The sequence below is a fragment of the Bubalus kerabau genome, chromosome 2 (assembly GCF_029407905.1).
Source record: "Bubalus kerabau isolate K-KA32 ecotype Philippines breed swamp buffalo chromosome 2, PCC_UOA_SB_1v2, whole genome shotgun sequence".
NCBI classification, from domain to species: domain Eukaryota; kingdom Metazoa; phylum Chordata; class Mammalia; order Artiodactyla; family Bovidae; genus Bubalus; species Bubalus kerabau.
In genome coordinates, this window is record NC_073625.1 from 31060028 (window position 1) to 31073382 (window position 13355).

The following is a 13355-nucleotide window of genomic DNA, read 5'->3' on the forward strand; positions in this document are numbered from 1 at the left end:
AGTTTTAAAATTTCTATATAAAGAGGGCTTAGAAGAGGGAATTTGTTTAGGGAAGGGGTCATCCAGGGCTCTTCTGGAGGGTTTGATTTGAATTTGAATCATATGACTTAAAACTGAAAAACTGATTCATTGTTGGTATGAAGGAATGAGGGTGGGTTGATAGTTATTTTGGGAGGAGAGTTACAACTCCACTTTGCAGAGCAGTGATATCACCCAGTGTCCATACTCAAGAGAACGTTCTCGGAGCCAAAGCCAAATAGCCAGACACAGAAGAACCAGGCTGTAAATAGGGTGGCTTAGCTGAGTCAAATCAGTAAAGCAGGAGATTGGGGCTGTTAAGAAATTATCCATCCAAAGTAAGTGGCAACATCAAAAGAAGTTATGAAGGTAAGACTTGAATCTAGCAAACAACATCTTGTGAAACCAATGCCACGTAGAGGTGGAGTCCCATTACTAGAGCCACTGTTAAAATCAGACTCGGTGTGTGCATCCGTCCTGTGGAAAGACTCACTCTGGTCATACACAACTTCTAGGTCTCTAGTCCTAGTTTCAAATCTCTCAACCTACTTGAGACAATCAAGTATCTGGGTCATGACCTGTTCATTAAGCAAGCTCAACTGTGTAATCCCAGTGGTTCCTAGTAGGACAGTTTAGAATTAAATAGAGAAAACGATATAGCAAATCACTTTCATAGTATTTGTAATTTTTTAATCAGGCTTAAGAATCATTTGTACCTTTGGTATTTACATATCGGATAGATTAGTGACACTAAATAGACAAACATTTGCTTTGTGATTCTAATTCAAATGTATACAGTTGGCCCTGAAACAACTGAGTTAATTCAAGTATAATTTATAGCTGCCATCCCACCCATAGTTCTCAGATTTAATATTTACTATTGAAAAATACCCACTTATAACTGAAACTGGGTGGTCCAAACCTGTGTTGTTCAAGGGCCAACTCTGATTTTAGACTTGTAGGTTTAAGTTGAAAGTCAGAATTTTGACTTTGATATGCTCCTCATTTAAAACTTTGGTTTATTAGATTTATAAGAGGTGAATGAATATAATAGTTACAAGTATGTAAACTCCATGAAAGCAAGGGATACTTTTATTTTGTTCACTGCAGTTCATTGTTCTGCTTTGTTCATCGCTGTGCCCAGTGGCTCAGAGTAACTGGCTCAGATATGAAGACTAAGGAAGCCTGATTAAGTACTCTGAAAGATTTGAAGTCTTTCATAACTGTGTTTTAATTATTGAGTAAAGGGACTTTAGTCTTTAGTTTGAGTTGATCCAGTGCTTTTCAAAGGCCCACTGAGAGTTACAGTTTTTATTTGATCATCTTTAAAATACCAAATGTACAAACAAATAATGTTGATTATAAAAACTGAAGGAAATTTTGGTTTTCCAAGTTATAACTCTATAAGGGAAAATTTGGTATTTTGAATCTGTATCTCTAGTACACTGAACATTCACTGAAGATCTAAATATCTATAAGTGATCTTTGCTGTACACAAAAAGTCCCCCTTTGGTATTGTAAGAGAGCTGAGTCTGCAGAAAGGAAACGGGTGCTTACATATTTATGTATGCTGTGACATGTGCATCGAACTTTGTGATTAAAATATTTGTTAAATAAAAATCAGAATTCTGGGGACTTCCCTGGTGGCCCAGTGGCTAAGTCTCTGCTTCCCTGATCAGGAAACTAGATTCCCACACGCCACACCTAAGAGTTCACAGGCCCCAGCCAGGACCCAGCAGAGCCAAACAAATAAATAAATATTTTAAAAAAATCAGAATTCTGAGTCTGATGGTCATTCATCTTTCTGCTGCTTCTTGAAATACAATTTGAAAAAGATATTAACAATTTAATCTGAAAAGCGTGCTTAGTCAAAAGATACATACATATACACACCTTAAAACCGGACGTTTGTATGGCTCAACTTATGAATCTAAACGGAATATGGAAAACAGTGTGACCCGGGAGACTGAGGCTGTTTCAGAAGTTTTTGAGCTGGAAGACTGGGAAAATTTCTTATGCAATGCATTCAGCGTGCTCAGTCGCTCAAGTTGTGTCCAGCTCTTTGCAACCCCATGGATGGTAGCCCACCAGGCTCCACTGTCCATGGGACTTTTCAGGCAAGAATATCGGAGTGGGTTGCCATTTCCTTCTCCAGGGGATCTTCCTGACCCAAGGATTGAACCTGAGTCTCCTGCATTGGCAAGTGGATTCTTTACCAATGTGCCACTTGGGAAGCCCACGTGATATACGTCTATATTCATGTATGCACACTCATATGACCTGGGATATTTTGGCATCCAAAAACAGCTAATAAGGTGGACTATCATGTATTTACTAGATATATTTTGTCCTCCTTCACCCAGACCCCAAACTGCTAGCTTTAACGTTATCAGAAAGCTTGAGCATGTATTGTCTGTCTTAGAAGATGCTCAATCCCTGTGCGGAACTCCTGTATGGTTGCCAGCACAGTGGTCACACCGCTGGCATTTAGGTTCACAGCTCGCAACAGATAATTTGCTCTGGGGAACACTTGTCCTGAGATATGTTACCAAATGTGACTTGAAAAGAAGTTTCCATTGTAAGTTCAGTGGTTGTTGTTGCTCAGTGGCCAAGTCGTATCTGATTCTTTGCAACCCCTTGGCCAAAACCCACCAGATTCCTCTGTCCACGGGATTTTCCAGACAAGAGTACTAGAGTGGGTTGCCATCTCTCACTCCAGGGTATCTTCCTGGACCAGGGATCAAACCCGCGTCTCTTGGGTCTCCTGCAGTGGCAGGTGGATTCTTTACCACTGAGCCTCCAGGGAAGCCTCTTTTCTTCTATATGGAGAAGTAAACAAGGCTAAAAAGAACCCTAAGTTCAGAAGATATGTTCAAGTTACAACATGCCTGCTGGACTTCTCAGAGCCTTTCATGTGCAAACACCCCTTGTAAATCTACCAAAAAAAAAAAAAAAAAAAAAAGCCAAATTTCTCATGAAGCTCTATCCATAGGACCACTTCACATTTTGGCAAACAGATCTAGACTGGTGGTGGGAGGCGATAAATCCATGGGGTAAAACACATCTAGGAGAGGTCATAAGAATGATGAGACTGCACATATATTTCAGTCTTTTCATTCTTATCAAAATCTAAGCTGAATTTCTCTTAGTCTCTCCACTTAGGTCCATCGTCACCTATAACCCACTTCCAACAGGGCTATATTGAATCATGGTGCCCAGTGAATTCTACTCCCAAACAAAGCAGTTGTTTGGGGATGCAAGAACTCACCAAGGAGAAGTAACTCAAGAGGGGCCTGAGTCTTTCGGACAACGGGGGCTGGAGCAGGTTGGCAGGATCCCCCATCTCTAGGCCAGACTAATGACAGTCAGGGTAACAGAGGGCGGTGAGGTGTGGTGATGCCAAGGAGACGTGTCTTTGTTGGGGGCCTGGGAAAGTCAGTCTTTGAGTTCTATTTGTTTCCATTGTGATGGTAATAATCTCTCTCTTAAAGTGAAGATCTGAGGTAAACCTATAAATGTACCCATTCACTGCTGGCAAGGAGAAGGCATCAAGAAAAAAACAGCCAATTTTGACAAGGCTATGGTTTTTCCAGTAGTCATGTATGGATGTGAGAGTTGGACTATAAAGAAAGCTGAGTGCCGAAGAATTGATGCTTTTGAACTGTGGTGTTGGAGAAGACTCTTGAGAGTCCCTTGGACTGCAACAAGATCCAACCAGTCCATCCTAAAGGAAATCAGTCCTGAATGTTCATTGGAAGGACTGATGTTGAAGCTGAAACTCCAATACTTTGGCCACGAATACTTTGATGTAAAGAGCTGACTCATTTGAAAAGACCCTGATGCTGGGAAAGATTGAAGGCAGGAGGAGAAGGGGATGACAGAGGATGAGATAGTTGGATGGCATCACCGATTCAATGGGCATGAGTTTGAGTAAACTCTGGGAGCTGGTGATGGACAGGGAAGCCTGGCTATGCTGCAGTTCATGGGGTCACAAAGAGTCAGACATGACTGAGTGACTGAACTGAACTGATCCCTTTCTGGATTTTTTTGTTCAATCCTGCTCTGCATCAGATAACCAAACAAGCTGAATTCCAGGGGTAGACAGCTGCTACCAGCAAATAACAGAAACCATGGGTGCTACTGAATTGGATAGCTATCAGAAAAGAAAGAAGATACCCAGGCACAGCAGGTAAAGAATTCTCCTGCCAATGCAGGAGATGCAGGTTGCATCCCTGGGTCAGGAAGATCCCCTGGAGGAGGGCATGGCAATCCACTCCAGTATTCTTGCCTGGAGAATCCCATGGACAGAGGAGTCTGGCAGGCTACAGTCCATGGGGCCGCAAAGGAGTCGGATACAACTGAAGTATGTCATGGCATGGCACAATGTTCCTATCAGAAGCCCAACAAATGCCTATGAATTTGTAAAGTGGATTCCGGGTTATAAAGAAATATTACACATACTTTGTTTTCCCTCAGACCCACTGTGTGTGTGTGTGTTAGTTGCTCAGTCATGTCTGACTCTTTGAGCCCCCAGTGGATTATGTCTGCATAGGATCTTATTGACTTTCATAAGGTTTGAGGTCAGTGAGGCGAGATTTGTTATCATAATTAAAGATGAAAAAAACGAAGACTTAATGGCAGTATGATTTGCCCCCAAGTCATACAGAGGTTGAAAAACCCAAATTCCTCGCTTGAGATTCCCAATCCAGGATTTTTCCTGACCCCATAATGATGAGTGTGGGCAGTTACTCAATTTGGGATTATTTGTTAATTGCTTTTGTTTAGTCCATATGAAGTTCACAGAATTCTTTATATTGTCAGAATAGCCCTCCAATTTCTAAGTTATTAGTACATTTTATGAATATACGTCAGAGAAGGCAATGGCACCCCACTCCAGTACTCTTGCCTGGAGAATCCCATGGACGGAGGAGCCTGATGCGCTGCCGTCTATGAGGTCGCACAGAGTCAGACACGACTTAAGTGACTTAGCAGCAGCAGCAACATAAATATATATGCATGTAGAAGAGAAGACACATTTCTTCGGACAACTCAAATGACTCCCTTGATTGGTTTATACAGACTGTGCATGAGATTTATTTATTTAATACTTCTTTGCCTTTATTAATTTTTACTGGAGTACACTTGCTTTACAATGACATGTTAGTTTCTACAGTACAGCAAAGTGAATCAGGTAAAAGTATACATATATACCCTCTTTTTTGGATTTCCTTCCCTTTTAGGTCACCAAAGAGCATTGTTCCTACACTCCACCATAGCAGCATGAGATTTAGACTTAAATCCACACGCCTCCTTCAGACTAATCGATCTTGAATGTTTTCTTTCAATTCTGCTTGCAGGTCACCACAGACCAGCTTCCCAAGCCAAATGAAAAACCACACTATAACACAGATGGATTTTAAAGGATGAATCTTTTTTCCAACAAATGAAATATAACTGGCTTGGATGAGAGGCTAAGTATGTCCTAAGGAGGCAACAATTATGAGAGCATCCAATTTGCTTTTACATCACGACAGACTATTAGAATCACCAGCACAACCTCAGCAACTAAAGGGGAAAAGTTTGAGAAAGTGATTTTATGGACAAATGACCAAATTTAAGAGCTTTCAGCAGTACCCATGAAATCAGAACAAAAGCTTCCTCCAGCTGTGTACAGCTGCAGGCTTCTGGGAGGTGGCTCACAGCTCTAGGAAGGGAGAGGAGAGGCCTTGAATCATCCTGGAGGAACACAGTCTTCTCTGCTCCCCACTTAGAATTTTGCTAACGCAAGGACTCCAAAATCACTGTGGACGATGACTACAGACACGAAATTAAAAGACGCTTGCTCCTTGGAAGAAAAGTTATGTCAAACTTGACAACATATTAAAAAGCAGAGACATTATATCGCCAACAAAGGTCCGTCTAGTCAAAGCTATGGTTTTTCCTGTAGTCGCGTACAGATGCGTGAGTTGGACGATAAAGAAGGCAGAGTGCCGAAGAACTGATGTTTCAAACTGTGGTGTTGGAGAAGACTCTTGAGAGTCCCTTGGACTGCAAGGAGATCCAACCAGTCAATCCTAAAGGATATCAACCCTGACTATTCACTGGAAGGACAGAGGCTGAAGCTGAAGCTCCAATACTTTGGTTACCTCATATGAAGAGCTAACTCACTGGAAAAGACCCCAATGCTGGGAAAGACTTAAGGCAGGAGGAGAAGGGGATGACAGAAGATGAGATGGTTGGATGGTATCACTGACTCGATGGACATGAGTTTGAGCAAACTCCGGGAGATAGTGAAGGACAGGGAAGCCTGGGGTGTTGCAGTCCATGGGGTCACTCAGATGTGACTGAATGATTGAACAACAACAACAACAAGGATTTCCCTGCAAGGATTTTGCTAAAATGGAACAGTTTAGGAGCTAAAAAGTGAATGGTCTGGAGCACATCTGTCCGTGTCTGAATCCCAGCACCTCCACTTCCCAGCTGAGCAACCTCCGACATGCCCTGTCAACAGCTCTTCCTTTGGAACATGGGGGAAAACCTAAGTGCCAATTTAATGGGGTTGTTCTGAGGATTACATGATATATGTGCCTGGCAATCAAATAGCACTCAGTAAATGTTAATTTAATTCAGTCTAATTAACACCCTCTACCAGGTCCAGGGCTGAACACACCCACATCTTCTGACTGCCACGTCAGGGGCTGCACGCCTGGAAAGCTCAGGAAGTTCTATACTGTGCCACGTTAAATCATTTAGGTCTTCTCTTTCTCTCTTAGTGATTTCTATCATTCTTTCAGTGATTACCCTGATATTTCAACAAGCATTCTTGAACTTGAAAAAAAAATCTAAGGATCACTACCTCCGTGCTCTCCCAAAGAACATGAAGACCTGAGAACGATGCCACCCACTCTCTACAAATATCACTGGCCCCAGGTGACTGTCGACCAATAATTTGTTCCCTCCTTTCCTTCCTTCCTTCTTCCCTTCTTTCTTCCTCCTCCTCTTGCTTCTTTCCCCTCCTCCCCGTCTCTCTTTCTTTTACGGTTTTAAATAATCAAACCCCATTGCAACTTATCCTGTTTACCAGTCTCTCTGCTCAGTATGAACAGGCCAGTTCCCTCGGGGATGGGTTGCTAGTGGTACTGAAAGGTGAATGGAGCTGGATTTGTGTTTTATGAGACTGAAGAGCCAAAACATGCTATGAAATATTTCACCTGGAAATTTATAGTGATTTTTTTTTTTTTTTTTAATCAGGAGACTTCAGAATATATGGTCTGCTACACTGCTGGAAATGGAATCAAGTAGGTCACTTTTTCTTTTGTCTCTAAACAGGGAGCATGTCTTAATAATTATAAAATCTGAGGTTTTCAACTGGAGGGGTGGAGGAGGAGGATGAATCTAAAATTTGGGGGCGGGGTGTCTTTTTTCTGCCAGATGGGAGTGGGGATTTCACTTCTGGTACAGGAGAGCTGAAAGGAAGGAACTAGCACATCACTATCAAAACTACGAAGGCTTAAAGGAAGAGGCAGAAAAGGGGAAAGAAATTGACAGAGAAGATTATTCCCGGGATATGGATCTTGTGCAAAGGACCTGAAGTCACAAATGAATGGAAAGGAAGTGTGGGTAGAGAGAAGCAGAAGTGAGCCAGTGACCCTGGATTCAGGCTGAGCCCAGCAGGTGCCCCTGCAGACCCCGTGTCAGTCCCCAGCCGGGGGCCCCCCAGTGCCAAGGTCCTCTGATTCTAAGTTGCTGCAATACTGGAAAAAATAAGGCCCACTTTCCACAAAGGCGCAGGCAGGCCCATCCAACTTTGCTAATGTTTTCATTTTTATTGTTCGCTCGTTTGTAAGAATTAGTTTGCATCCGTTTGCTATGGCTGCCATAACAAAAAGCCACACACTGAGCAGCTTCAGCCACAGAAACTCTCTCACAGTTCTGGAGAAGTGCACGATCGGAGCGTGGGCAGGGTGGGCTCCTTCTCGGGGCTGGGAGGCCAGCTGCTGGCGCTGCACTGGCCATCCTGGCCTTCCTCGGCTGCTGCTGCATCACCCATCTTCACTTGGCGTTCTGCCATGTGTGTATCTCTGTGTTCAAACATCACTGTTTTACAAGGACACCAATGACATCAGATTAGGGCCACCTACCCGAGGATGACCTCATCTCGACTATTTGCATCAGCAACAACTCTACCTCCAAATAAGGTCACATTGGGGACTTTCTTGGCAGTCCAGTGGCTAAGACCCCGAGCTCTTAATGCAGGGGACCCATGTTCGATCCCTGGTTGGGGAACTGGATCCAGCATGCCACAAGTAAGACCCTCTGTAGCCAAATAAATAACAAAAACACACAGTCGTATTCTGAGGACCCAGGGCTTAGAATGTCAACACAGGAATGGGGTGCTGCATGCTAAATCACTTCAGACATGTCCGACTCTTTGCAACCCAATGGACCGTAGCCAGCCAGGCTCCTCTGTCCATGGGATTCTCCAGGCAAAAATAGTGGAGTGAGTTGCCATACCCTCCTCCAAGGGATATTCCCGACCCAGGGATTGAACCCACGTCTTTTATGTCTCCTGCATTGGCAGGTGGCTTCTATACCACTAGCGCCACCTGGGAAGCCCAAGGAACGGGGCAAGGGAACCCAATTCGACCTGTAAGAATGTTATTGATGACTATCCTTGAACTTCTGCAAACTCCTAAACCAAAGTTGAATTCATTAAGAAAATAAATAAACCAAGCGAGATGGCCCAATAATGCTTCAAGAACTTCTTGGCAGCTTATGAAAGCAAACCTTCCCTTTAGAGTAAACCTGTGCAGATCACTCAGGCCAGAAAGAAGGCAGCTTGTTTTTCCGAGCTTGAGAAGATGGGAACATTTGTCCCCTCCCCTCGTCCGAAGCCTAGTGAGCCCACGGAACAAGGGGTCAAGCAGCCACCTCATGGCCATCTGCTTGATGGCAGGGTTCGAGCACTTTCCAAAAGAAGGAAGCGGGAGAACAGGGTGGGGAAAAGCAGCCCTTGAGATGTTTAACTCTCATTAACAGGAGCAAGAATCTGTCTCGTTCTGGTGCAGACTGTCTGACCCTCTAGCTCCTTCCTTGCCAAGCCCCAGGGCCCATAAATAAGCAAGTCAGAATAAGACGTAACCACGGGGTTGGCACCGAGCAGGCAGGAGCGTGCATCCAGATCCCAATTAGGCTGCGCTGCCTCTGCCAGACTTCACGGGGGCCTCCGGGTCCAGGCTCCTTCAAGGCCAGGAGGAAGCCAACAGCACGGAGCCTCCATGGACTTGGGACCTGGGTGGTACAATCAGAGGGCTGGGGGTGCAGAGACTGGAGGCCGCCTGCCCAGGTGAATGCCCTGGGCCACTAACCATCCCCACCGTGTGACCACCTGAGTCTCGATTTTCTCAACTGGAAAATGAGGATGCTAGTAGAACTCTTAGGGCTGCTGTAAGATTCAAATCGACAAATCCACACGAACTGCTTAGAGGATGCCTGCTACGGAGACGTCACTGCAAATGTTCAGTTCAGTTCAGTCGCTCAGTTGTGTCCGACTCTTTGCGACCCCATGATTCACAGCACACCAGGCCTCCCTCCCTGTCTGTCACCAACTCCTCGAGTTCACTCAGACTCATGTCCATCGAGTCGGTGATGCCATCCAGCCATCTCATCCTCTGTCGTCCCCTTCTCCTCCTGCCCCCAATCCCTCCCAGCATCAGAGTCTTTTCCAATGAGTCAACTCTTCGCATGAGGTGGCCAAAGTACTGGAGTTTCAGCTTCAGCATCAGTCCTTCCAAAGAACACCCAGGCCTGATCTCCTTTAGGATGGACTGGTTGGACCTCCTTGCAGTCCAGGGGACTCTCAATTCAGAGTCTTCTCCAACACCACAGTTCAAAAGCATCAATTCTTCGGCGCTCAGCTTTTTTCACAGTCCAACTCTCACATCCATACATGACCACTGGAAAAACCATAGCCTTGACTAGATGGACCTTTGTTGGCAAAGTAATGTCTCTGCTTTTGAATATGCTATCTAGGTTGGTCATAACTTTCCTTCCAAGGAGTAAGCATCTTTTAATTTCATGGCTGCAGTCACCATCTGCAGTGATTTGGGGGCCCAAAAAAATAAAGTCTGACAACTGTTTCCATTGTTTCCCCATCTACAAATGTTAGCTACTATTATTACTGCTTGGGGGGCATAGGCTAAGGGGCGGAACTTGTTTGGAGCCTTGAATCCCCATTCTTTGAAAAATGAATGTGTCTCACGTAGATGGACCTAGAGACTGTCACACAGAGTGAAGTAAGAAAGAACAAATACAGTAATAATAGCGCATATACGTGGAATATAGAAAAGTGGTATAATGATCTTATTTGCAAAGCAGAAACAGACACAGACGTAGAGAACAAATATACGGACACCAAGGGGATAAAGGAAGGCTGGGATGAATTGGGAAATTGAAACCGACATACACACACCACTATGTATAAAACAGATAATAAATATGAACCTATTGTATAGCACAGGGAACTCCACTCAGTGCTCTGTGGTGACCTAAATGGGAAGGAAATCCAAAAGAGAGGGGATTTATGTAAAGGTATGGCTGATTCACTTTGTTGGTTCAGCAGAAACTAACAGAACATTGTAAAACAGCTATACTCCCCAAAAAAATTAATTTAAAAATTAAGTTGTCTCAGAAATACAAGAAAAATGGAGCTCTCCAACACCCTTTTTTCCGTGGTGAAGGAGAATACACTTGGGTCTAAGATACTTGCCTCCATCTGCAGGTATTAGAAAGCTCCTGGATCTAACACTTATTAGATGCATTACCTTGACCAAAGTCCAAAAATCTCTACGAGGCCATCATTTCCTCCAAGGTAAAATGGAGGAAATGGCTTTCTCCTACTGCTGTGTGAAGAATAAATATGAAAACGTACGTAGCACGCTCAGCAGGCTAACTGCTCCACAACTACTGCAGCCAAGCGAATAAATAAATACTTTTTTTAAATGCAGTTTTAAAGGAAGATGTCCTACAAATCCCATGAGTTACACACGAAAAGGTTGAAAGAGCAGGACCCTGGGAGTGAGGGAGACACAGAGATGCTGCTCACCCAATGGGCCGGCGCATCTTCATCTTTTTACATCCTGTTCTGACTCCAGAAGCTGCGGCGTCTCCTCTTCCTTCCTCAGCACCACTAAGACAGCGGAGACGAGGCAGCCAGCCCCACAAGGTCCCACAGATGCGGGAGAATCACCGCATCTCAAGGCCAGGGTGGAGGACGCAAGCAGGAGGTAATCATCGAAGAAGGCAGGGCTTCGGAGAGCTCAGTGGACCTCCCGAGTCACAAAAAGAGCCGCTCCAACTGTAGGATTTATCAGCGATGTAATCCCCACCCCTCTCTCTCTTCTCCTGAAACACTTGTTTTTCTTAGACCAGCCAAAACCAAAGGCAGAGAGACAAGGTAAAACAAGCACACGACAACAACAGACACCAGGAAAGATGCAGAGCAAGGACTTTGTCCAAGTTTGGAAAGGTGGTAGGGGGATGGGAACGGGAGGGAGAACTTTAAGCAGATCCCCAGGTGTGCCTGCGGGCCCCATAAGCACATGACATAGGTGTATTACGTCCCCGAAGTGAGTCTGGCCTAGATCGAATCTCCAGCTCACTTCAGATCACACTTCTCTCCGCTGTTAGTTTCAGGTGTATGACAGCAAGGCAGCACCAAGCACGTGGCTGTGCTTTCACGGCTAGTTTCCTTCTTTTCTCCCATCTGGTTGATTCTCTAGGGGGTTCACTTTCATGACTGCTGCCTTCAGGAAAATCTTGCTGCCTGCTTCTCACCACCCAGGACCCAATTTTCCTAATCTTTCTCTAAGGAATAAAAAGTCTCCTGTAAACAGTTCTGGTGTTCTCAGGTTTGCCAAAACGCCTAGCTTTCTTATTACCACAGACAAGCAATGAGATTTCTTTGTTTTGGACTTCATATCCTGCAACTTATATTCCACACCTATCTGAAGGTGTTGAGATGGGACAGTCATTCAAAAGATGCACTTGACTTCCGTCACTGAAGACATTTAAAAGGAGGAAATGAGGGCTTCCCTGGTAGCTCAGTGGTGAAGAATTTGCCTCCCGATGCAGGAGAAATGGGATCGATCCCTGCTCTGGGAAGATTCCACATGCCGCCGAGCAACTAAGCTCAAGAGCTCCACAACTACTGAGCCTGCGCTCTAGAGCTTTTGTCGTCGTTGTTCAGTCATCAGTCGTGTCCGACTCTTTGAGATCCCATGGACGGCAGCACCCCAGGCCTCCCTGTCCATCACCAACTCCCGGAGCTTATTCAAAATCATGTCCATTGAGTTGGTGATGCCATCTAACCATCTCATCCTCTGTCATCCCCTTCTCCTCCTACCTCCAATCTTTCCCAGCATCAGAGTCTTTTCCAATGAATCAGCTCTTCACATCAGGTGGCCAAGGTATTGGAGCTTCAGCATCAATCCTTCCAATGAACATTCAGGGTTGATATATTTTAGGATGGACTGATTTGATCTCCATGCTGTCCAAGGGACTCTCAAGAGTCTTCTCCAGCACCACAGTTTGAAAGCATGAATTCTTCAGCACTCAGCCTTCTTTATGGTCCAACTCCCACATCCGTACATGACTACTGGAAAAACCATAGCGTTGACTCTATGGACCTTTGTTGGCAAAGTGATGCCTCTGCTTTTTAATACCCTGTCTGCTCTAGAGCCTGGAAGCTGCAGCTATGGAAGCCCACACGCCCTAGAGCTCTGCTCCATGACAAGAGAAGCCACCACAATGAGATGCCCGTACACCAAAACTAGAGAGAAGTCAGTGCCCATCTCAACTAGAGAAAAGCCCGCAGCAAGTGACCCAGCACAGCCAAAATAAAAAAGTAAATACAATTATTTTTTTAAAAAAGGAATAATTGAAGAAATGAGAAATGCATTATCAACCATTTCCTCCAAAGAATCAATTCATCTTCCCTAAATTGTAATGAACAAAACCTGTCCCCAGCCAGAAAATATTTTATATCCCATGCTAGGAAACTAGAACTCAAGGAGCTGAAGGTATTCACGTCTGCTGACGCAAAGGAAAAATCTGTTCTGAACCTGCCACCAAAAATAGCCACGACTCTCTGCCTTTCCGTGGTGACAAGTCTCTTTCATACCCTGATGCTTGACTTGAAGGGATTCAAAGAGAACAGCTGCGATGTCTTTGGAAAATATCACATGAAAATTTACAGTTTGGGTAGAAAGGAGAATTAAAACACGGCAAAACCAAGTGAATATCTAGTAAATTCCTTGCTGACTATAAATTCGTGGCAT

General features: G+C 44.5%; 1 protein-coding gene across 5 annotated transcripts in view; it reads right to left on the minus strand.

Annotated features, from left to right (window-relative positions):
• Positions 1-13355, minus strand: part of STOX2 (storkhead box 2) — a 195778-nt gene that overhangs the window by 109540 nt on the left and 72883 nt on the right. Inside the window, exon 2 of one of the 5 annotated variants that reach the window (XR_008710130.1) lies at positions 7690-8115. The exons of the other annotated variants lie outside the window; for them this stretch is intronic. The gene's annotated coding sequence lies outside the window, so the exon portion shown is untranslated. Of the gene's footprint in view, positions 1-7689; positions 8116-13355 lie in introns of those variants that run through there. 5 annotated transcript variants of the gene reach the window in all.